The sequence below is a fragment of the Erinaceus europaeus genome, chromosome 3, assembly GCF_950295315.1.
Source record: "Erinaceus europaeus chromosome 3, mEriEur2.1, whole genome shotgun sequence".
NCBI classification, from domain to species: domain Eukaryota; kingdom Metazoa; phylum Chordata; class Mammalia; order Eulipotyphla; family Erinaceidae; genus Erinaceus; species Erinaceus europaeus.
In genome coordinates this window covers 128,835,302-128,862,352 of record NC_080164.1, presented here as the reverse complement: position 1 = coordinate 128,862,352, position 27,051 = coordinate 128,835,302, and positions in this window count along the sequence as shown.

The window sequence follows — 27,051 nt, the reverse complement described above, 5'->3', positions numbered from 1 at the left end:
AGACCTTCCACCTTCTACATTCCACAATGACCTTGGGTCCATACTCCCAAAGGGTTAAAGAATAGGAAAGCTATCAGGGGAGGGGATGGGATACAGAGTTCTGGTGGTGGGAATTGTGTGAAATTGTACCCTCTTATCCTATGGTTTAGTCAACGTTTCTTTTTTATAAATAAAAAATTTTAAAAAAAGAAGTAACTATTTGCTACCTTCAATTTCTTCAGCTGACAGGAACAAAGACAATTGATTAATCCTGTATTTTAGCCCTGCAGTTTTATGACAAGGGCAAAGTACCTTCTTCTGAGGGGACAAAGGGATGACACTTTCAGATAAAAAGATAGAGGGAGGGGGGCGGGCAGTGACACATTGGGTTAAGCACACATGGCATGAAGTGCAAGGGCTAGAGTAAGGATACAGGTTTGAGACCCAGGCTCCCCACCTGTAATGGGGGTTACTTCATGAGCAGTGAAGCAAGTCTGCAGGTGTCTATCTTTCTCTCCCCCTCTCTGTCTTCCCCTCCTCTCTCAATTTCTCTCTGTCCTACCTAACAATAATAACAACAACAATAACAACAACAAAATGGGAAAAAAGGCTGCCAGGAGCAGTGAATTCATAGTGCAGGAACCGAGCTCCAGCAATAACGCTGGAGGCAAAAATAAATAATAAACAATAGAGGGAAAGAGGGGGAACACCACAGAAAGGAAGCTTCCCCCAATGTGATGGGGACTTGACCCAAACCTCAGTCACATGCATAACAAAGCAATCACAACAGTATCCAGTTGAATTATCTTGAAAGCCAGCAAAAATCTTTTGTTTCTTATGTTCAAGTCTGAAAAATTTTGAAGAGTGAATTTTCTTGGCTTAGATATGTGGACAGCTCTCGACCAAGCACTGTAGTGAATGGTTTAGGTAAGTGATGTTTATTAACCAAAAACTATTAAGGAAGACAAAATTATTTAAAGAGAAATGGGTACTTCAAGGATAAGTGGGTATGAAGTATTTTAAATAATAATAATATAGCACAAAGTTACTGAAACATTTAAATGAAAATAACTTTCAATTTTGAAATGACTCAGTAACATTATTTGCACTATATTTTTATTTATCCTGTGATGTACACTAACAAAAAAATTTAAATCCTCAAGATATCTGTTCAACTAGAACAGTAAATTGATAATGCATTTATTTCCTAATCTAAGTTTCTTATCTCGCAAGGTGTACATTTTAGTTTGCCAAAAGTTGGTCATGTTTTTCTACACATTACACAGGAAGAGAATGATTATTCCTATAATTATAGGAATAATATATAATTATAATTATAATCATATAATTGCTTGGTTCAAATAAAGACATGAACCCACTGAGACACTACTAAGTCCCTTCTTCCTTATATCCGGTAACATTGGTACACTGCTGGGTTCCTTTTCATAAGTTGGGCTACATTCACTGCAGATGGTACATTTGACTATAAAGCAGATGTTATAGCAGGCCTGGCCTACAGCATCCTGATGCTTACCACCTGGACAATTTCCAACCACAGATTGGACTTTGAGTTGTTGAGGAGATTGTCAGGGAGATTGATAGTGTGAGCCATATTGGAATCACCTATGATAAATGACACACTTTCCTCCATTCTTCCCAAAAGACAAGCTGTGAACCAGAAGACTGTAGAGTTAAACTTGATGAGCACTTCTTTCCATGGGGAAGATGCCAAAAAGTACATTCACATCCAGATTGAGGTCACCTAAATGAATCAAAGCACCTTAGTCTCACTGACTCACTACCGGGTTATGGAAATCATCTGAGTACGATCTAAGATAAGCAGACCCAAACGCTTTCTGTGATTCAGTTTGGCAACTGTCATGTACTTCATGCTTAGCACTGTACCAGATTTTATTAGTTAGGTTAGGCTGGGCTGCAATAACAAATAAAACCTGAAACCTCAGCAGTTAAATACAGTAAAATTTCAATGTCTGACATTGGTGAGGTGAGAAGGAAATTCCTAAAATATGCTTCCATAATTCTTTCAGAGATATAATACTTCAATGTCTCCAAGTTTATCAGGTCTCCAAAAACACTATAGAAGAGGAGGGTTCAGGTGGTGGTGCACCTGGTTGATTGAACAGGATTCAATGGACCTGGGTTCAAGTCCCTACTCTCCACTTACAGGGGGAAGCATTGCTGTAAGTCTCTCTCTCTCTCTCTCTCTCTCTCTCTCTCTCTCCTTCTCATCCTCTTTCCTCTCAGTTTCTGTCTTTATCCAATAAATAAATCAGTAATAGAAATATTTAAAAACAGAAATAGAAGGACCAGATTGTGAATGACTTTTATGAGGCAGATCTATAAGTAATATTTGCCATTTCTATCATATTGTGTTTATGCAAAACTGTATTAAATATCCCTAGTCTAATTTCAAGGGAGAAGAAAATATAAGTAGCTATTTTTTCAGAAGGAAGACAAGACTAAGGCCACAGATTACTAGCAATTTCTGATACAGAGATACTGCAGATATACAAATGAGAAAGGAGAATGCCAACTTAGAACTTAAATCCTGAATGAGTTCAGCAATTCTTCTATCTGCTAGAAACTTTCTTACTTTTATTTATTTGATATTTATTTATTCATTTAACATCAGTGGGTAAAATTATTTCTCAAACTACAAAAGTACATTAAAATCTTCAGAGTTTTGGTATTACCAGCTCACCTATCATTGGGGAATGATAATAAATTTATCAATTTTCAGTATTTTTTAGCTAAAAGACCAGTACAACCAACTAGGTTTGTAAAGAGAGAAAAAGTACATTCTAAAATCTGCACTCACTCAAGAAATCAAAAATAGTATCCCAAACTATCCAGTAATAGTTAAGCTACATATAAATTATAAATAGATCCACTGCGAGGAAGTGGATCTTAATTTCCATTCTTTTCATCAGATAGGTATTAAAGATAATTGACATTTATATGATGAAGTATACAAAGAAGGAACAGTTACATAATATCTCAATGCTATTAGAGACTTAAGATTTATTATGAAAATTCAATCCACAACTAAAATAATACAATATTATGTCTAATTTGCTAAATGAATATTATTCACAAGGCATAATTGGATGCATTGGATCGACCTTCTCGTGGTGCATCCCATGAGTACCCATTCATTGGGGAAACTGACGATCCTTCCTAGCCGACTGAATCCACATGGATCCCAGTCACTTTCAAAGCTTCCCCCAGTCCTGGAACCCTTGGATAGGGCCCACTTTCCCGTATGCATCTCCCAATCCAAACCAAATAATATTGCATCCGCTGATCACAACCTAACCAACGCAACTATTGCCACCTCAACATGCTTCACCTCAGACTGTACCCAGAGACTTCACGTGTGGAATGACAACCCTTCAGCTTCATTACTCAGCTGAGACCTTTCCTTTTATAGTACACTCTAATTTCATCTCAGGTAGTTCACTTTCTAACAAAGTCCCATAACCTAGATATACACCAGTTTCTGTGAGAGAGAGCTTATGTGCACACGTATCCATAAACTACTGCAAAATATATACCTGAAAGCAGAAGTACATTAGAGTTTGCAGTGAGTACCTCCCTAACACTTCCTTTCCACTATTCCAAGCTTGGGATCCATGATTGCTCAACAAATTGTTTGGCTTCGTATGTTAATTCTCTTTTCAATCACCAGGTTCCAGATGCCACCAGGATGCTGGCCAGGCTTCCCTGGATTGAAGACCCCACCAATGTGTCCTGGAGCTCCGTTTCCCCAGAGACACAACCTACTAGGGAAAGAGAGAGGCAGACTGGGAGTATGGACCGACCAGTCAACGCCCATGTTCAGCGGGGAAGCAATTACAGAAGCCTGACCTTCTACCTTCTGCAACCCTCCATGACCCTGGGTCCATGCTCCCAGAGGGCTAGAGAATGGGAAAGCTATCATGGGAGGGGGTGGGTTATGGGGATTGGGTGGTGGGAATTGTGTGGAGTTGTACCCCTCCTACCTTATGTTTTTGTTCATTAATCCTTTCTTAAATAAAAAAATTTTAAAAAATAAAAGTAAAAATAAATAAAAAGCCAGCAACAAGCAGCTCCTGACAGCTTTCAACCTGACGCTGTTGACTGGCTACGGAAGAAGGGCAAACGCTAGAAGAATTGTAAGTTGCATGTATAATGTGTCTAATGTCTGTCACTCTCTTCCAAGGACTCCTCTACACTATAATAGTGAAGTTGGGAAATCTGTTTTCTGAATCCTCCTTCCTATAGGATTCCTGGCTACAGTTTGCCAAGGACAGGAAAGACCAGGCACTCAGGAAGAGGGGAGGGGAGGAGGAGTTCTCATTCTCCAGATGAAGCTTTGGACAGTTATCTGTTTTGCTGCTACAGACAGAAAAAAATAATGGAAAATTCTCAAATAGTTGAGAACGTATTTGAGAATCACACACTTTGTTGCTTAATCTCAAATCTCTAATGATTGCTCCTGACCTTGAAGGAAACTTCCATGACTTATGTAGGTGAAGTTTAGAGGCCAATAGACCTGAGAGCCTCTACTTGATAGTAAGTCCTTTAACAGCAAGACACATGATGACCTCCTGTTCCACGGGACACATTCTGATAGTGCTAATAACTAAAAATAACATGAAATTAAATGTATCAACATATTTTACTTTTCTCTTCAAAAGGAAGAACAAACTTAAAAGGATGTAAATATCTTGATAAGGGTTGCATAGCCAGAGATCAGTCCAAGTATACAGGCCCCAACAGGCCATCACAATGTTGAATGCTCAGTCAGGTCAATACTGATGAGAGACAGGAAGGAATTTTCAGTAAAATAAGAGGTCAGTAATTGCCAAATACACTTTCCTAAGAGCCATGATGTTTATTTTTTTCTTCTGCAGACACCTTTCCTGGAGAGTCTCTACTCCAGTAGTAATACCAATTGCTTGCAGAATTTGGAGGACATTATTAGTTTTTTGGATTCAAAGACTTTCTCTCCTTAATTCTGAACGACTGGATGTTCAAGTGTGTATAGGCATGCACACACGTGCGCGTGCGCACACACACACACACACACACACACACACACACCCCACACATACACACATACATCGGTACACAATACATACACACACACTTTTGTTTCAGTAATTATCATGTAAAGCTGAAATTCAAATGAGCATAAAAATATTACAAAATAACTTTAAAGATTTTTACCACCAGTGGCCTGGCAGTGGCACACTGGGTTAAGTGCACATAGTACAAAGCATAAGGACTGACGCAAGGATCGGGGTTCGAGCCCCTGGCTCCCTACTTGTAGGGGGGTCACCTCAAGAGAAATAAAGCAGGTCTGCAGGTGTCTTTCTCTCTTCCCCTTTATTTACCCTCCCTTCTCAATTTCTCTCTATCCTATCAAAAAAAAAAAAAAAGGCTTCCAGGAGTAGTAGTGCAGGCACCAAGCCCCTCAGTGATAACACTGGAGGCAAAAAAAAAAAAAGATTTTCACCAATAGAAGTAAAGATTTCAAACCCCCAAAAAGTAAAGATAGAAAAAGATAAATTTTAAAGTGCAAAAAATTAGGTCAGGATTCCCATTTGAAAAGAGGAATTATATGAGGACTCACTTTAAACTACAATTCCTTTAAAGAATGTACTTATAATTTTCCACTTCCTTGAAGAATGAAAAATTAAAAAATGTACACTTAAATTACATGCAAGAAAACCTGATTCATTACATATTCTGTATAATATACTTGGTTTTATATATACTCTTTTACAACAAAATTATTTACTCCTATTTTCTCTTTTAGAAGAAATAAAGACACAATTGGAGAATTCTTTTCATGGAGCCTCATAATTAAAGCAAGCTATAAATTTAAATTCTAGATAAAGCATATTATAAGTATTATGAACAGAAATTTTTAAGATTTCTATAACAGACCATAGTTACAGACAGGGTAAAATCCTTCATTCCTCATGACATTAGAAAAAAATCAGTTATTCTGATTATTTACTGTGTATGACAGTTTTCCCTTGAATTCTGATACTGTTCTTCATTAAACTCATTTAAAAAATGAGTAAATCATACTGAAACTCAAAATATAAATTCACCCAGAATCAATGAGAAGTCCAGAATGAAAACATACTCAGTTCCATTTCTCCCAGTACATTATAATGAACAAGATTATGAAAACACTGCAGAAATAGAAAGTAATCATGCCTGGGGAGAGAGAGAGTTCATCAGATGGATACAGTCCTTGCAATGCACATGACCCAGGTTCAAACCCTGTACAACATAAGAGGGTGATATGGTACCAGAGGAAGGCCCAGTGCTGTGATGTCTCTCTTTCTGTTCATCTCTTTGCTCTCTATCTGAATAAAAAAGTTTCCGAGAGCAGTGAAATCACATGATTCCACAATAGAAAGAAAAAAAGCAAGTGAGACAGAGAAAGAGAGAGGGGAGGAAAAAAAAGATCCACTAACAGACAGGATAAAGAAGGAGAATTTTTTTTTTGCTACAAACTAAAACAGAAAAATAGTAATATTTATTCATAAGTTTGTCTCTTGTTCTTCAGACAAATACTCTAAAGGGCTCCTATCTGTATACTATAGGCCTTAGGCCAACTAACTCTGCATTATTAAGCATTTCAAGTCTCTTCCTTTTTATTTAATTAATCAATTAATTAATTTTTGCATAGCCAGCATCTCATACACTTGATTTCACTGCTCCCTGGCGGCTTTTTCATTCAGAGAGAGAGAGAGATACTACAACATTGAAGCTTCATTTGGTACCAAGGCACTTTTCTGTGGGCCAGGGCTCAATCCTGGGCTGTGTGCATGGCAAGGTGGGCATGCTACCTGTGAACCCTCGCCCTCGCCACCTCTCTCTCTCTCTCTCTCCTTTTCTCTCTCACTCCCTTTCCTTTCCTTAAAGGAACGAAATAAATTGTTAACTTTAATTTAATTTATTATTCGATAGAGATAGAGAGAAACTGAGATATGAGGGGGATATATAAATGTATATATGGAGAGAGAGAAGAAGAAGAAGGAGGAGGAGGAGGAAAGAGAAGAGAGAGAGGGAGAGAGAGAGAGAGAGAGAGAGAGAGAGAGATTCCAGTTGCTCTACTTTACTACTCATGAAATGTTCACCCTGTGGGTAGGGACTGGGGGCATGAACCTGGTCCTTGCACACTATAGTGTGTGCGCTTAACCAAGTGTATCACTGCCTGGCCCCAAATTGTTAACTTTTAATTTTTGACTTGTGAATCATTTCCTGATCTTTCCTAAAACAGAGTGGCTGTGACCTTGTGCTAGCAGAAATCCTGGATGGACTGATGGCAATGCTATTCCATGTTCACTAAATCATATAGCTATTTTTATATCTGAAAATTAATTGATTTTGATAGCAAATGTAGTAAAGCATTTGTAATGTGAATGCAACACTTCAGATGTTAATGCCTAGACATTAACCTTGAACTAAAATTCCTTTCCTAACTTAAAGGAGCATACACATTGTTTACTGTGCCTTTAGGGGAACCAGAAAAAGGCCACCTTTCCTGAAGAAGACACTGTTATGGTTGTAAGGTTGGAAAGTAGTCAAACCCCTGTGAGAAGTGAGAAAATGCACCAGTAGGTGCAGACCCTCAAGCTCAGTCATGGACTGCTCCCTTGCTTCTACCTGGCTCAATGTGGAGGCTCAACAGATCTTGAATTTCTCTTCGTTTTCTTAATCTCGAATTTAGGGAAATAAGACTTCTTTCTGGCGGTCAATGTATTAGCAGTCTCACTTACAGAATAAACATGATGGATAAGAGCATTTTTAGCAAGCATCTTTTAATAATTATAAATGCCAGATTTCATCAGAAGCCTAGAGCAAGTATTATCACTGTGAGACAAACTAAATGCTACATGTGTCAATATTTACACAAGTAGATTACAACAGTGTGGTCTCATCAGTTCAGCTATTGTGTCTTGTGAGCTTAACTAAATTTCAAACTCCATAAGGAACTGCATTTTCCCCTGAAGTTATTAAAGGGTAGATTTCTTTTAATTAAGCTCATTTGCATGACTAAATTAGATTTAATTACACTCATTCATTTCACTAATACCCTTCTTTGATTGGAGAAGGATAACTTTTATAAGTGACTAAAATAGGATGCTTTGGCCTTCTCTGTTGATTCTGGAAAATAGTTCTCTTTATGTTGTTGATTGGGGCTTATTTCTCTGCTTTCAAGTTCTACTATAAACACTCTTCATGAAACTGGGATGGTACTCAGTCATTCTGCTCCTCCATCTATCTGTTTGGTAAACAAAAGTGCCAAGAGCAATAATAATGTTTTGTCCTGCATACAAAAGAAATTATGTTTTCAATGTGAAAGTGCTAAAAACACTTACCTCAGTTCTAAACTAGGAATGCTGTCAAAATAATGGACATCAGAAATGCTAGACTCTGTTTAAGTTTTTTGCCTAAAATGAAATTTCCCATTACCTTCTGTATACTAGTAACTGCTCTCTAATTTCAGAAAATAAAATTTTGCTATCACATTAATTCATTGACTCATGCCTATACAATCCATTTAATATAAACTATTTTATATATCATTCTATGCATTGCGGTTATCCTTACATAGGATTTAACAAATCCTTATACTCTAATAAAACACATTATTCCAGTAAGGATTTCAGCCTTAAAGCTACCAATATGCCAACAAATACTTTCTTGATACACACAGAAATAGAATCACATACAAGGTTCATGGTTGTAAAAGCAGTGTTTTGAACTCAGCTTGAAGGTTCTTAACATAGAGATAGTCAGATAAGTTTAAAGATGGGAGAGGAAGGTTATTCTAGGACAAGGAGTTCTGTGTTCAAAGCCACTCAAGCAAAAATAGATGACACATTTGGAAAACTCTAGTTTAGTTTGGCTTAAATTTTGGCTTTGAGTTATGGAGAGAGTACAAATTTTGAGAACTCATCCTGTAGATAAGTTAGCTTCAAGTAGATAAGTAAAATGACTATAGTTATATATTAGAAAGATAATTTAGTAGCTATACAGAAAATACTTTGGGGGAAGATAAGTCCAGTTTGAAGGTTATTTTATTTTTAATAAAATTCAAACCTAAAATAATGTAGTAGCAGTAAATTTAGAGGAGAGAAAACAAACAGCATATTTCAAGGCTATTTATAATATAAAAGTGGTAGGCAGAAGTCTAAAATCTAGGTTTCATGAGGGCAGAGAAAGAAGAAATCCTAATTTAAAATTTGGGCTTAAGATTTTAAAAAACCTATGTCCGTGAATTCAAAGCTAACCTTTAAAAAGCTAAAGGGTCATGGGGAGATAGCATAATGGTTATGTAAACAGACTCCATGCCCAAGCCTCCAGGTCCCAGGGTCCCAGGTTCAATCTCTCACACCACCATCAGCCAGAGCTGAGCAGTGAATTAAAAAAAAAAAAAAGAGGAAGAGGAGAAGCAAGAGAAGAGGAGGAAGAGGAGGAAAGATGGAGGAGGAGGAAGAGGAGAGAAGAAAAGTAGAAGGAAGAAGAGGAAGAGGCAGAAGAAGAGGAGAAGAAGAAGAGAAAAAAATACTTGAGGTAAGGCTGGTATTTTTTAACAACTGGCTCCATTCCCCTGAATGGTTTAGTTCAATAAATTTTGTCAATCAATTTTATGTTGTGTGCCTTATGTCTGTTTATATTTTCGTGATTTGTATTAAAAAGAGTCCTAATTAGTTCAGGTGGATTTCAGTAAGTGAACTAAACTGCAGTGTGCATTCTAATTGAATACCATAGCTCAGATGGGAACATTCAGAAAATAGGAAGGTAATATAATCAGAGAGGTCATACCAATTAAAAGGTAGGTGGAAAGAAAGAATCCCTAACAAAAACCTTGGAAGGATAAATCTAGAGACCTAAACGTGTATGGTAGAAGTCAAAGAAGTAAGGAGTTTCAAGAATAATGGATGGGGAGTCCGGTGGTAGCTCAGCGGGTTAAGCGCACATGGCGCAAAAAGCAAGGACCAGTGCAAGGCACAGTGTAAGGATCCCAGTTTGAGCCCCCGGCTCCCCACCTGTAGGGGAGTTGCTTCACAAGTGGTGAAGCAGGTCTACAGGTGTCTATCTTTCTCTCCCCCTCTCTCCATTTCTCTCTTTCCTATCCAACAATGACGACACCAATAACTACAACAATAAAAAACAACAAGGGCAACTAAAGGGAAAATAAATAAATATAAAATTTTTTTTTTTAAATAATGGATGAGGAGCGATAAGGTCATATTAAACAGCACAAGATATATCAACATATCTGTCTGATTTAGCTATCTGAAAGTCTTAATATGAATCATTTCAGTAGAGTGGTGGCAGGCACAGGACAGATTGAATAGGTGGGAAAAGTAAAATCTATGTATTGAATTTATTTTTAAAAATATAGGTAAAGGGGGGAGTTGGGCTGTAGTGCAGTGGGTTAAGCGCAGGTGGCGCAAAGCACAAGGACCGGCATAAGGATCCCGATTCGAACCCCGGCTCCCCACCTGCAGGGGAGTCGCTTCACAGGCGGTGAAGCAGGTCTGCAGGTGTCTATCTTTCTCTCCTCCTCTCTGTCCTCCCCTCCTCTCTCCATTTCTCTCTGTCCTATCCAACAACGACGACAACAACAATAATAACTACAACAATAGGCAACAAAAGGGAATAAATAAAATAAAATATATATATGTAAAGGGAAGTGAAACACAAGACTATTTTCATAGGAATAGAAGTTTTTGGAAAGAAAATTTCTTCTTCAAGTAGACAGAGATAGCTCTGTATATGTTTCACTTGATTATATAGGTTTCCAGTATTGTGCTGTTTTACTTTTCCTTCATAGTAAAAAGTAGAGAAGCTTGTTTGTCATCAGAGCATCAATACACAGCCATAGCAAGGCATTCTTTATGTCTTTAATCCATAGCATAAGTGGGAGCTAATGGCTGGTTCCATTTACATGTTTTTCAACTAATAGCACTTATTTGAAATTGTGTTTTACTACTGAATAGAAGTGTGTTTCCGTTTGAGCCCTGGCTCCCCACCTGCAGGGGAGTCGCTTCACAGGCGGTGAAGCAGGTCTGCAGGTGTCTGTCTTTCACTCCCCCTCTCTCTCTTCCCCTCCTCTCTCCATTTCTCTCTGTCCTCTCCAACAACGATGACATCAATAATAACTACAACAATAAAACAACAAGGACAACAAAAGGGAATAAATAAATAAATAAATATTAAAAAAAAAAAAAAGAAGTGTGTTTCCAACAGAAGGTTGTCATGATGTATTTCAAGACAGATCTCTGCTAGCTAGGGTTAAAATAATCTGATTTATTTTAATAAACTAAGCTCAAAGCTTTGCATTAGTTGGTGACAGTTTTACTGATTGCATGTCATCTTTCTTAACCCTTTTATTATAGTGTTTAAGTGACACCTAACAAATCACTCATGACTGAATTTGCTCCTTGCTTCTGTTTTTAAGACCATGACAAAAATGGTAGATAAAATTTCAAAGGTCAGTACAACATTGCCTCTTCAGTATGGTGCTGGTTTTCAAATAAGTGGTCTAGTCCTCAGTAAAAAAAAAAAAAAAAGTGGGGAGAGGGACGTAGGGCAGGTGGTAGCACATCCGATTGAGTGCACCTGTTACTATGCAAAAGGACCTAGTTCAAGCCAACAATCCCACCTGCAAGAAGTGAGCTTCATGGGCTGTGATGCAGGGCTACAGGTATCTTTCTTTCTCTTTCCCTCTCTATCTCCCCCTATCTTCTCAATTCCCCTCTGTCATATCAAATAAAAAGTGAAAAAAATGCCTGCCAGGAGGAATGAACTTGTAGTGCAGGTACCAAGCACCTATAATAAATCTAGTGGCAATAAAAATAAAAAGGAAAAAATTCCTTAAGTCTTGTATTCAATAATATTATGTAGGTATTTTTCTGAGTGTTCTTATCATCAGCAAACAAAATCTAATATGGAATATGCAAAAAAATATTACTCACACCAATCCATAGATTTTAGGAGATGGAAACACTCCATCCTTGGGCTGTAGATCCCTACTGAGGAAGTACTTGGAGGTAAGCACCTTCACTTTCAGCTCCTATGTGGGTATTTGGTTCTGCTGTATACAGTCATAAATGGGAATGTGTCATGAAAAGAAAGGGAAACAAACAAATCACAATACCAAAAGGAAGGAGGAAAATTCCCTCGAACCATACTTTCACAGTCCTCTATTTATGCTAGCACATTCTGGGAAAATCACTCAAAAACCTGTTACTAATCATTTAAACCTTAGGCTGTCGACATTTTTCTGCTTTTCTAGCCAAACAGTCATGTGTAGCAGCCAGAGGGTTAAAGAGCCAGATTTCCAGCCCCATACTGTAGCTTTGTGAGAGCAATATGGAGGACCTCATCATCACCACAGCAGTTCCTGTTGAACATGAAGGGGTTTATCCAGGCAAAAATATGTGCAGTCTTCATGGCCAGATTTGCTCCGGAAGGGCTTTGAAGTTGGCTGTGCAGCAGAGTAGGCAGTCCAGACCTGCTGTTCCACTAAGGCCAACCTTCTCCCTCTGTGTGCCCAGCTCTCCAGCCAGCACACCAGGCAAAGCCTGCCCCAACTGGGCCCAGACTCCCTCCATACCTATCAAAAAGTCTCTGTGTTGCTCTAGGATGTATATTATGCAATCTGATATCAACTGGTTTATTTGGATTGGTGTGGATCAAGAGTAGAAACAGTGCAGTTGTCACACAGAAACAAAATGCAGAACTGGGTCATCTCTAGGACTGAGACTTACAGACACATAATTTTTTATCTCCTGATTTAAAAGATGTATACTTTGTTAAAAATATGACAGGTTATATCTAGTGGTCAAGGTGTAAAGATATATTTATATTATTTTAATGAAAGACTTTTGATTTGTGGTTTTATGCTGTCTTCCATTTCTTTGAGTCATAAGGCTAGGAGAGTTCACAGTGGGAAAAAATGTCTTTGCACCCTTCTCAAGATCCCATTTACACACCAACATTGTACGTACATTGTGACATAAAGTGCAGTTCTGGATTTTCATTGTTTCCTAGATTTGTTTATTTGACTCAGTCTCTTACATGACTGACAAAGAAAATGAGAGCAAAAATAATGTATGTAGGCAGTATTTTGTAGACAATGATAAGTATTTTCACTTCACAAACAAATCAAACTTCAAATCGAATTTGACAAGAAATCTGACCATTTTATATCTATAAAGTTCCCCAGTAAGAGTTAAAACTTTGAAAATCGAGTTTCTAACACAATGAAAAGAAACAAAAGCATATGGGGGGGGGAGATAAAGCTTCAGGTTTGGTTCACACAAAGTCTCTGACTGAAGATGGTTCTCATCAATACCCAGTGTGATTCAGTCATTATGAACAGCAGGATGGAGATAAGACTTTCAGGGGAGAAAAAGCTAGTCAAAGCATTGATCTGACTTTGTTATTTGAATGCCAATTCTTCCTTGCTCAGAAATCAAACTGAACTAGGTCAATATATACCATTCTTGCAGTCATGGTAGAAGCTCAGACACCTAGTGGAGCTAAAACTTGAGCCAGGATTAACATAAGTCACTGTAGGTATATGGAGTCAGAATCAGAAACTTAGAGTCTGTCATACCCTTAATTATCAAATGTGTTTCCTGTGAAGAAAGAAGGACTATTTAAAATGTTTGATAATCTGACAAGGCCATGAGGCTTAATGGAATCGATGATTACACACAGATGGACGATTAACTCTCGAGGTTTAACATTAAAAAAACGTAACTGTGCTGGATTGCTACTTAATGGAATTACATTGCCCATATGGAAAATAACTATACCCTAAATATACCCAGAATGATGGAACAGGTGGCAGAATCTGGGCAAGACTGCTTGGAATGCACAAAAGCATCCTGAACTTGTAACTGCCAGAAGATTTCTGGAGAAAAAAGGGGAATCTTTGAAACTGTGTTAACTCTTCTGCATTTTAGAAATATGAATTGCAAAAATAATTAGAAAGCTGAACCCCAAAGTACATTTTATTTCCAGTAAACTCTTTTTTCATACTAACTTTGGAAAAATCTGTGAACTCTGTGAAACAGGTAAAACTCCTTATATGGGCTTTTATTTAATTCCAACATAGACTCAGAGAGGGCTGAGAACCCATCTGCCTTGATAATAATTACACTGTCTAAAGCAGATCTAGGAACATGTGGCCCCCAAAATCATTTGGTCTGCTTCTATGAAGGCAACTGCAGGCGGGACCGGGACTTGAAATTCAATAAATCTATAGAGGATTTTTTTCATAGCAACATAGAATCTGATTTTCAAGTTAATAATTCTATATGGCCCAAAAAATGATGTTATACATATACAAGTGACCTTTGACAGAAAAAAGTTTCCCCACCCGGTGGCTGGGTGTCGAGCACTGGGTTAAAAGCCCATAGCACAAAGCGCAAGGACCCGCACAAGGATCCAGGTTGGAATCCCCAGCTCCCTGCCTGCAGGGGGATAACTTTCTATGTGGTAAAGCCCTTCTGAAGGTGACTTTCTCTCTCCCCCACACACCCAAAAAAATCAAAATAATGGCTGCCAGGAGTAGTGGGTTTGTCGTGCAGGTAATGAGCCCCAGTGATAACCCTGGAAGCAAATAACAGGGAGGAGGAGAAGGAAAAGGAGGTGGAGGAAAAGGTAGAGGAGGAAAAAATTAAAAAAGGTTCCCCCCCACCTCTGAAAGGACATAATTGGGGGAATGAAAGATTGGGTGATATTTCTCTACTTCATATTCCTAATAATGACTGAAGTTCCCAATTCTATCACTAAAAAAGCTACATATGAAAATTTTTGTATATTTTTGATACCTATATACTATTAAATACAGCTTGGACTCTATTCCCTCCTTGAAGAAATTTATTTAAGAAAGAAAAGACAAAACAGTGGAAAGACTTCTAGTCTAGTGAACAGACATCCCTCCAGTTTTTTATACTTTATTCATTTATGTATTGCCAATTTTTTTTTAGTCTTGTTCCTCTAAATGTTTTTGGACTACAGTCATTCTTATAAGGCTTTAAAAAAATTTTAGATCTCCGTGTTTTTTCTTTTTTTCAAGTGTTTTTTTTATTATATTTATTTATTTATTGGATAGATAGAGACAGCCAGAAATCAGGAGGGGAGGAGGAGAAAGAGAAGAAGAGAGACAGAGAGATACTTGCAGACCTGCTTCACCACTTGCGGAACTTTCCACCTGCAGGTTGGGACCAGCGCTTGAACCTGTGTCCTGGTGCATTGTAACATGTGCTCTCAACTAGGTGTGCAACTACCCAACCTTTATTCTTATAGGTTTTATCCTGAATTGTCAGGATAAAATCACAGGGATTATGAAACAACTTTCAAATTCAAATATGTGAGATTTCTTGAGAAAGTGGAAAAACTGCATGAGCTGCTGAAGACTGGAGACCCCACAGTCTCCCTCACATAATCCTGTCAGCATAGGGGACTCATGTGGCAAAACTTGTGAGGACAGGAGTCATAGCTGAGAGGCATGATAAGTTTTTTAAGAGAATATTCACTGTACCTTTAATAGAATAGTTCAGAAGACAATGAAATAGAAATAATTTAGGCAGAAAAATGCGTACTCAATTTCTTTTCTACTTTCATTTATTATCACAGTATCTTTTGTTATTATGAAAATTATTTTTATGTAAAATAGTGTATTTGTATCAAATATATATAAATATATATTACTTATTTGGCTATAATACTTATACTGTAACTATACATAATTCATAACTTGTGTGAACTATGATTTTAATTTTCTAATTGATATAGCTTCCTGTTCTACATGAACTACTTCCTTCTCCTCTACAGATCACTTATTTGCTTTAATACTGAAAATGTAAGGCAAAAATGTTGATGAAGATTAGTGTTGGATTAAGTCTGTATTATTTTGTCAATTGATAGTTACAGTTTTGATCATTTATCTAAACTCACTAGTATCCTTAAAATTTTTAACCAAATTCAACTCTAAACTCTCAAATGGCAGTTTCACTGTGAATCACATGGGAGAGACAGAGCACAGCATTGACATGTGCAATGGTAACCACTAAGTGTGGGGCCTCCTCAGAACGACTTTTGGTCTTTGTGTTTAGCTTCCTTTCTGTGGATGGTGACATAACTATTTTAGGTGTCAGGGCCTGAGTACACGGTAAGTTATGCAGCATCCTGATCAGCTCTCTCTCCATCTGTTGGTATGCATGAGACCCGTTCTGTTTCATTTGGTTTAAATCCCCCCTGCTTAACACTATTCTATTTACATAACCACTGCATTCTATTTACATAACCACTGTTAACAAGCACCACCCTCCCCCCAGGGCATTGGTGGTCCAGTGATAGGATTCTCGCCTGCTCCGCCCCCTCCTTGTCACACTCTGATTTTCACCAGTCACTTTTCTCTCCACCCTCTCTATGTCACATCCTGTTTCCACCCTACTTGGCAAGTATATATAAAGACAGCATTGTGAGTTTTGGGGTGCCTTTAGTTTAGCTTAGCTCGGCTTAGATTGTCCTGCGTCCTCATGAATAAAGAGATACTGCCTACAGCTCAACCATGAGTCCCTGGTCGTCTGTTACCCGCCCGTGAAGCCAGCCTGGCGAAAACAACATAACCCGTTGAAAACAACATCCATCCCTTGTCCCTTTTATTTGTTAACTTATTCTGAGGGTTATTTTGTCTTTTTTTTTTTTTTTTTTGGCTTCTTTTCTTAGTTAAACCATTGACTCAGAATTTTTTTCTTCTAATTATTCTCCTTTGCAAGTTACTATTAATTGTAGGCCTCAACTTGTGACTGCAATAACAGATGTCTCCTAGTTGGAGTGAGATCACAAGATTCCTTTTGAATGAATGTAAGTGAAACATCCTGATATATTAGAGCAAAAGCTGTAGACTTCTTTGACCACTGAAGAAGTCTACTCAAGGTTGAACTAAATCAGATACATCCTATGAACTACTTTGAACTGTCTGATGATTAGCTTAGGTAACAGAGACAAAGACAAGGCAAGATAGCAATTTCATCCGGGGATCTTTATTTTGGGATCTGAATTCTCTTATGTTTACAAATAATCCCAAGTAAAGCACCACCCTTTAAAGCCCCATAAAAGTTGTTGCCGCACAGATATTTATGTATTAACACAACTGAGATGGTTTCCTCAGATTTCATTTATTTTGCATTTAACATAATTCACCTTATAGATCTATAGGGGCCTGGTGGTGGCGCACCTGGTTGAGTGCACATGTTACAATGTGCAAGGATCTGTGTTAGAGCCCCCATTCTCTACCTGCAGGGGAAAAGCGTTGCAAGTGGTGAAGCAATGTTGCAGGTGTCTCTCTGTCTCTCTCCCTCTCTATCACGCCCTGCCCTCTTGATTTATGGCTGTCTGTATCCAATAAATAAATAAAGATAATAAAAAACTGTATATAGATCTGTTTAAGTTCAATATGCTTCAATATTTACTAATTTAACATTTATTGAGCGCCTTTTTATAACACAAAATGTGCTGGAACATGGCATCTGTTTTGTATACTGAGCATGCTGTACAGAGTGATAGTTAAACATACATATAGATAGGGAGATGCACAAAAATAAATATGAAATTGTAGACATAAACTAAATATGATAAGGTGATGATAGAGTGGATACTAAGAGAAAAGGAGATAGTTCTAAATGCTTTTTAACTTATCTATGTTGTTATTTAATAAACTTTTTTCTGTAAGCTTGATAATAAAAGTTGTAAAAATTCATAAACATTGTGGGAATCTAAAAACAGAAATTACTCCTAGATTCTGTTCAATAGTTGACAATATTTATTAGACTGGGTGCCAATTACTGTCCTCTATAACAGCTCCTTTTTTAAGGGAACTCAAACACAACTCACATTCTTTTTTCTTTTCTTTTCTTTTTTTACCAACCAAATCCTAAAGAAGATCCAGCCCTTCACTTTTTTCATCTTGAACAAGCTTGCCAAGTTTTAAGCTTCTTCACACTGTGTTTTCTGATTCCACATCATGTATATTATTTATTTTCCCCAAATATGGCTCTTTTTTTTCTCTTGAACATGATTATATTTCCCTTTGGACACTCTGAAAGCTAACATGATTTAATGGTAAATTAAAAGAGACAAAATTTCCATATGCCCCCTAGAAATATCCCTCATCAATAACTCTATGGTTCTAGTGTAGTTCTCTGGCCAAAACCAACAAATAATGACTGAGCCCACAGCATAGTGCAAAAGAAAGAAGAGGCTGGTCATTTGTCTAAAGTCCCTCACTAGAGTTCTCTGAGGACAGTTATTTTGAGTCCACCAGAATTTGTCCACCTGATATTATATAGCTTGAAAATTCTTAACTTCTTTTTATATAGTTAAGTTCTTGTAACTGTTTCAAAATGAACTATCTGGCAAGCTATTAAGGGTTTCCTTCTGAACCCACCAAACAATTTCATATAATGTCACAATTCTATCAGCCCCCAGCTCTTTAAGACCACAGATGCTATACTGTTTGCAAGGAAATTATATGACCCACATGCAGAGTGTCCAACAAGATACACTGATTTAAAGTAGTCTTTTCTTGAGGTGCTATTAGATCCAATACAATATAAAAAATCCCACCAAGATGAGTAAGCAAGAGCTAGCTCTCAAAGGCAGAGAACACCATAAAATAGCAGCAGGGGATGCATTACAAGAGCTGTGTCTACATAAAGAAAATAGCAGAGGACTTAAGTCAAGGGGGATCAAAGGCTGATGGTTAGGAAAGAAAGACTAATTAGAGAAAGCTTCAGGACATAGATAATAATACTTTATATATTTAATATTTAAGTTGGGTTTTCAAAGAAAGATAGTAGATGAAGATATCGGACAATGAGAATAAAATGAGCAAAAGATGGGGGTGGGAGTACAAATGGCTAACATTTACTGAGTGAAATGGTCCCAGTGACAGTTATGACTCTGGGCTATGTCTTCCCTGTGAGTTAGTGCTCCCCAGTTTAAATTTTCTGGAAATTTTTGAGAGTTGAGCTTATCTTGTTACCTTTTAATAACTGATAAATTATGAAATCTACAGGCAAAGTGGATGTTTCCATATCCATCTTCTAATAAGAGATCATTTTGACTTTGAGCTACAGGAAAAATAAAAATAAAAGAAGTCATAAAAGAGCCAGGTTTAGTTCATACACCACGTGTAAAGAATCAGGTTCAAGCCCCACACCTGCAAGGTGAAAGCTTCACAAGCAGTGAAGCAGTATTAATAGCAGGTATCTCTCTTTTTCTATCTCCCCCTACCCTCTCAATTTCTCTTTATCAAATAAAAAATAAAATAAAATAAAGAAACCATGAAGCTGTGCTGCCTCTTAAAGTGCATTAAGATATGAAAACAAAAAAAAGAATATACCCCATAGGACTCTTGTGTTTTCCAGTACCCCCCACAATTTAGTAACAATAACAGCCAGTATAATAATCTCACAGTGTTATCCTGGTGGAATATAGGATTTCCATGAGAATCCATTTCTAACTCCTTCAATACCACCATTAAAATGACTTGTTTCTAATTAATTAGGGCCCAGTTTCTTCCTTCTTGGCACTGAGTTTTTCCTCCTGTTCAATCTATCTGGACAGGCTAGATGTGCGTGGGCACGCACCAGTTTGTGAGATTCTGGATCAGAATTCAGTGGCTTTGCAACAGCGATAAACCTGACTTCTGGTAACTGTGAATTTGTGTTCCAAAGTGCCACAAACCACACGGTAAGATGCCACAAAAAGGAGCAGTAACTAGGTCAAGATTTTGGCAGTCTTCATGAAGCAGTCGCTTTGATGCTGGCTTGCCAGTGATTAAATAGAACTGAGAAACATTTTTTTTTCGTTATCTTCCTTTAGCAGGGTGAGAGAGAATAAAAAAGCTCAGATTAGCTGTTGGCGAATGGAGAGAGGAATGGGAAGCTCTTTGGAGAAGTGTTTAATTCCCCCTGGCTCCCCACCGGCAGGGGAGTCGCTTCACAGGCAGTAAAGCAGGTCTACAGGTGTCTTTCTCTCTCCCTCTCTTTCACTCCTCTCTCCATTTCCTTCTGTCCTATCCAACAATGATGACATCAATAACAACAACAATAATAACTACAGCAATGAAACAACAAGGGCAACAAAAGGGAATAAATAATTTTTTTAAAAAAAAAGTGTTTAATTCCCAACTACTGAATGTCCAATCGTTCACATACAATAACTGTAGAAAAAGACTGGGAGAAGATGAGAGAGAGAGAAGTGGAGATGAGAGTTTCCTCTCACTCTCCAAGGTCCTATCACAGTGTATGGCTATCATTTCCCCAATACTTTTCATCATGTCATCATTAGGTAACGTAATATACTTGCTATTTTGGTAATGCAATGCAGTATGACAGACTTGGTAGTATAACATTCAACTCTAGAAAGGCTAAGCCTTTTCTGGCAGAAGATATTTCCTCTTGGGGGATTTGATGGAAGTTTGGCTTAGTATACACCAAGCATCAGTGATAACTGCTGTTCAAATCTGCCCTGTTCAAAGATGGACCACAACTCTGAACATATTCTTTCCAGAGAGTTCATGATTCCCAATGACTCAATGAATATGAAAGGAGGCAAAGGGCTAAGACAGAATTGAAGAGGAAACGTTTGCAAGAGTTCATTCAGGAAGCTAACTGTCATGATTTGCAAAATGATGGAATTATTACCTTTTGGGGTGTTTAGAAAAGAAATTCTTAAAATACAACATTTTTCCCTCTCTTCATCATAGTAAATCCAGTCAACAGGATTTAGTACTGGGAAGAAGCCCAGAAGGTTTGAAATCCTGTAAGGAAAAAAAAGTGTATTTTTAGAATTATGGTAACAGCTGCTAAGAAACGTATTTCTACTTCGTTGTTAGTCTAAGCTGCCTAACATAAATGTGTGGTAGAGACAGATAACATAGATAAAGCAAGTGGAGAGAATTATAGCAAAGTGAGCACTATCTTTGGTTGTTGTTGAAAAAAATGGGTACTAAAGATGGCATTTTATCAAAGTAAAACTATAAATTGTATATCTAAAAGCTAAAATTGGATTTCTAATCTCTCTCTAAATATTCCCCAATCTTTCCACTCATTTTCCATTTCTTATATATATTTCATGTCTTTTTCTAATGGAATCACAGGGAGTATTAATAAGAAATACTATCAAAATTTCACATTAAAACAACTGAAATTTTTAGATAAAATTTATTAATAAGCGGACTTCTTTGCAAATGAGTAAGTTAACAACTGAATATTTCTATATGTCCATTTAATTTTAGGTTTATTATAAAAACATAGGGTAAAAACAAAGGATTGTACTGCAATCATTCCACATTTTAAAATGGGTATAGGATCCTAAATTTTACTTTGCCTATGCATTATTTGATCTATTTATTATATTAATAACTCATTTCTGTCATAATAGTAATTAATAGTAATTACTAAATACATATTTGGGAATGGCAATGTTTTAGGCAACTTTTAAAAAGATCTCCAAAGTACTCTTAATAATGATTCCTTAGTCTAGAATAATACATTTTAATTAGACTTAGCTTTGCTTTCCTAGATTTTACCAGAAATATTCTCATCTTCTTTACAGCTGATACACATAAAATTCAGCACATCATATTCCTCTCATTCCAATCATAGAAGACAAAAGTTATCTCCATCATCTGCTATCCATCCTTTTACTCCTTCCTAGACAGCTTAAAATCAAGTGTCAAATCTCACTCTCATTTCTCTCCAACACTGTCCAGATTAACTGAATGTTTCTCTTTCTCTGAAGTCCATTCTGTTCATTGCCATGAACACCCGAGATTTGTGTGGGTCAACTCAGAGGATCCAAGGGATTTCAACCATTTTAAGAGACTACCCACCTCCATCTCCTATAACACAATCTGTCTCAATTTCACAGTGTCACCTCTCTATTGAAAACAGGATAAAGGTGATTTAAAGTCACATTCAAATGTGATGGTAAAATATACCCACTTTAGGAAGAAACATTGTGCTTGCAATAGAAGACAACTCAGCTGTATGAAAAGTAGAGATCTTCACTTTTGCTACACCATGGATGAATCTAAATGGAACAGTACTGAGTGAAATAAGCCAAGAGAGGAAAGGAAAATACTGGATGACTTCCCATTTGTATGTGGGATTTAAGAAAGAAATCAAGGAAAATACAATTGAGCCAGTGGTCTATTCCACTATATCCAAGAAGCCTAACAGGGAGGTGGGAGGGACTGAAGGTACATTTCCCTGAGGGGAAATGGTACTATGAAATAAGAAATGTATCCCAGTGGCAACAACAATCTTGTAAAACAATAGTCCCTTGACAAAATTTTGTTGATTATTTAAGAAAGAAATACTGTGCTTAATTTGGTACTCTAGGAAAATATAATCAAGGCTGAGCCTGTCTCCTTCTGAGCAGGCTCTATGCACTGCTCCTCACAGCACCACTGCCACTGAGTAGGACTCACAGCAGGGATTGGTAAGCTACCTTCCTTAGAGTTTACTATTTTAATATCAATTTTGAAATACAAAACTGAATGCATACACTATCAAATTCCCACTTTGTAACTGAGAAAACTTAGACACAGAAAGTTACTTGGTAACTTGCCGGAGGTCACACAGCTTGTAAAGGATGGAATCAGCATCTAAAGCAATGAACTCTAAATAAAGAATGTAGGGGCCCAGGTGGTGGTGCACCTTGTAGATGACTATACTACAATGCACAAGGATTTGAGTTCAAGCCCCCAGCCCCCAACTGTAGAGTGAAAGCTTTAAGAGCAGTGAAGGAATACTGCAGAAATCTATCTTCCCTCCACCTCTCTCTTTGCCTCCAGGGTTATTGTTGGGGCTTGCTGCCACCACTATAAATCCACTGTCCCTAGTGGCCATTTTTTCCTTTATTGGACAGGACAGAGAGAAGTTAAGGAGGGGGAGAGAGCGAGAGAAAGAGATAGAGACTTGCAACTGGAACATGAATAGACCCAATTACCAGTGGAATAGAATTGAGAGCCCAGAAGTAAGCCCCCACACCTATGGACATCTAATCTTTGACAAAGGTGCCCAAACTATTACATGGGGAAAGCAGAGGCTCTTCAACAAATGGTGTTGGAAAAAAATGGGTTGAAACATACAGAAGAATGAAACTGAACCACTATATTTCACCAAACACAAAAGTAAATTCCAAATGGATGTTAGACCAGAAACTATCAGATACTTAGTGGAAAATACTGGCAGAACTCTTTCCCGCATAAATTTTAAAGACATCTTCAATGAAACGAATCCAATTACAAAAAAGAATGAAGCAAGCATAAACCTATGGGACTACATCAAATTAAAAAGCTTCTGCGAAGCAAAAGAAACCACTACCCAAACCAAGAGACCCCTCACAGAATGGAAGAAGATCTTTACATGTCATACATCAGACAAGAGGTTAACCAAAATATATAAAGAGCTTGCCAAACTCAACAAGAAATCAAATAACCCCATCCAAAAATGTGGAAAGAACATGGACAGAATATTCACCACAGAAAAGATCCAAAAGGCCAAGAATCATGTGAAAAAAATGCTTCAAGTCTTTGATTGTCAAGAGAAATGTAAATAAAGACAACAATGAGATACCACTTCACTCCTGTGAGAATGTCATACATCAGAAAAGGTAGCCGCAACAAATGCTACAGAGGTTGTGGGGTCAAAGGAATCCTCCTGCACTGCTTAGGGAATATCAATTGGTCCAACCTCTGTGGAGAACAGTCTGGAGAACTCTCGGAAGGCTAGAAATGGACCTACTCTATGATCCTGCAATTCCTCTATTGGGGATATATCCTAAGGAACCCAGGACACCCATCCAAAAAGATCTGTGTATGCATATGTTCTTAGCAGCACAATTTGTAATAGCCAAAACCTGGAAGCAGCACACGTGTCCAACATAGATGAGTGGCTGAGCAATTTGTGGTATGTATACACAATGGAATACTACTCAGCTATAAAAAATGGTGACGTCACCATTTTCAGCTCATCTTGGATGGACTTTGAAAAATTCATGTTGAGTGAAATTAGAAACAGAAGGATGAATATGGGATGATATCACTCTCAGGCAGAAGTTGAAAAACAAGATCAGAAGAGAAAACACAAGTAGAACCTGAACTGGAATTGGGGTATTGCACCAAAGTAAAAGACTGTGGGGTGGGTGAGTGGGTGGGTGGAGACAATACAGGTCCAAAAAGGATGACAGAGGACCTAGTGGGAGTTTTATTGTTATCTGGAAAACTGGGAAATGTTATGCATGTACAAACTATTGTATTTACTGTCGAATGTAAAACATTAATTCCCCAATAAAGACATTAAAATATACCTGAAAGTAGAAGTACACTAGAGTTTGCAGTGAGTACTCCCCTAACACTTCCTCTCCACTATTCCAACTTTTGGATCCATGATTGCTCAACAATTTGTTTGGCTTTGTATGTTAGCTCTCTTTTTCAGCCACCAGGTTCCAGATGCCATCAGGATGCCGGCCAGGCTTCCCTGGACTGAAAACCCCACCAATGTGTCCTGGAGCTCAGCTTCCCCAGAGACCCACCCTACTAGGGAAAGAGAGAGGCAGACTGGGAGTATGGACCGACCAGTCAACGCCCATGTTCAGTGGGGAAGCAATTACAGAAGCCAGACCTTCCACCTTCTGCAACCCACAATGACCCTGGGTCCATGCTCCCAGAGGGCTAGAGAATGGGAAAGCTATCAGGGGAGGGGATGGGATATGGAGATTGGGTGGTAGGAATTGTGTGGAGTTGTACCCCTCCTACCCTATGGTTTTGTTAATTTATCCTTTCTTAAATAAAAAATAAATTTTTTTTAAAAAGAAAGAAATTAAAAGAGAGAGAGACCTGCAGACCTGCTTTGTGACTTGTGAAGCATCCCTCCACCCCCCCACTGCAGGTCAGGAGCCGTGGCTTCAAATCCAGATCCTTGTATGGGTCCTTGTGACTTGTACTATGTATGTTTAACTGAGTGCATCGCCACCTGGCCCCCTAAAAGGCTACTTAAATTATCTGGATAGAGACAGAGAGAAACTGACAGGGGAGAGGGTGATAGGAAAAGCGGCAGAAAGCCACCTGCAACACTCTCACCTCTGGCAAAGTTTCCCCCCCTCCCTCCCTTTCTATCACCCCTTCCCATCTCAATTTCTTTGTCTCTGTGAATTAAATTAAAATTAAAATTAATTGGAAAATAGTTTCAAGTTTGTACAACAAATTTAATTTCTACTTTAGGAGGGTTTTGTTTTTAACTAGAGCACCAGTAGCTGAACTATTGGTCCTAGGGATCAAACCTGGAGTGTCTTGCATGCTAGTCTAGTGCACTGCCTTGATGCTCTTTGGGGGAGATGGATCGGGAGGCCCAGGGCCACCAGTCTATTCCTGGAAGGGTCAGGTCATAGTGCCTTCCTTGAAAAGAATTCTCAGACACTTTAGGTGTTCAAACTCCTTATTTTCATACTTAAAGCACAGAGACATCTTGTGAGGACAGACCCTCCCCCCCCCCCCGCAATGAGGGCCATGGATGGAAAATGGCAGTCCTGTCCTGCCCATGAGCCTCCCTTAAATCCCTGATATTCATCCCACCTGGGGATGGTCCTGATGTAGTCTCTGAGGTCACCTGTTTTTCCACAGTCTCCCAGGTGTAATCACCTTCTCATTTTGGCTTTTTGAAGTTCTAGATCTCTTATCCCTGTATTTGCCCCAACAGTGGTATCACTGCAGCCTCCAATTTATACAACTTCATGCATTTACAACCTTAAAAGTCTCAAAAAGTTTATGCATTTGAACTTTTTTTTATGTAATCTAACCACCATAGTTTTATAAGGAAAACACAAGCAACTGAATCATATAGGATCTCTTGATCATTAAGTAACCATCAGTAACAGTAACACAAAATATTTTTAGAGATACAGTTTATGAATAAGATAAAGATTAGAGAAGAGGGCATGAAAAGAATATTCGTCAAAGTTAAGCCTGAGAACTGAGATGTTGCTTGGGAGGTCAAACATCTAAAAAGAACAGATTGACAAAATGGCCACAATTACTCTTGCCTAAATATTAGCCCCGGCTAAATGACTTCACCACTCTTCGTATCAGCAGAACATTATTGCACCATCCCTTTCGACTGAGCTGTTCTTGAACTTGGTTTGACCAATAAAATATGGTTGAAATGATTGTCTAGTCCTAAGTAAGTATAGGTTTCAAAGGGTTTTCCACAGCTCCACTTTTGATCTTTGAAGCTTGCAGCTGGATTATGAGGAAGCCGTGACTAGCTTGCAAAAGGTTCATAGTGATGCAGTCTAGGAGCCCAGTCAACTGGTCAGCTCCTAGAAGCATTTACCTCGACCTGTTATCAGCACATAGATCCTAAGAAAATCTTCACTCCTGTGAGAAAGACATACATCACAAAGAACAGTAACAGCAAATGTTTGGTAGATTGTAGGGGTGGAGGGGGGTATAAAGGACTCCTTCTGCACTGCTAGTGGAATGTAAGTGGGTCCAATCACACGGAGAGAGAAGTCTCAAAAAGCTAGAAATGAACTTACCTTATTGCAACTCCTGTCCTGGGGATATATCCTAAGGAAACAAACACACCCATACAAAAAGTTCTATGTTTACCTATGTCCTGCAGCACAATTTCTTTTTTTTTTTTTTTTTGATTTAATAATGATTGACAAGACTGTAGGATAAGAGGAGTACAATTTCACACAATTCATATCACCAGAGTTCCATATCCCATCCCCTCGAAAGCTTTCCTATTCTTTATCCTTCTGGGAGTATGGACCCAGGATCACCACGGGGTGCAGAAAGTAGAAGGTCTGATTCTTTAATTGCTTCCCCACTGGGCATGGGCATTAGCAGGTCGATCCATACTCCCAGCCTTTTCTCTCTTTCCCTATTGGGCCAGAGCTCTGGAGAAGTGAGGTTCCAGGACACATTGGCAAGGC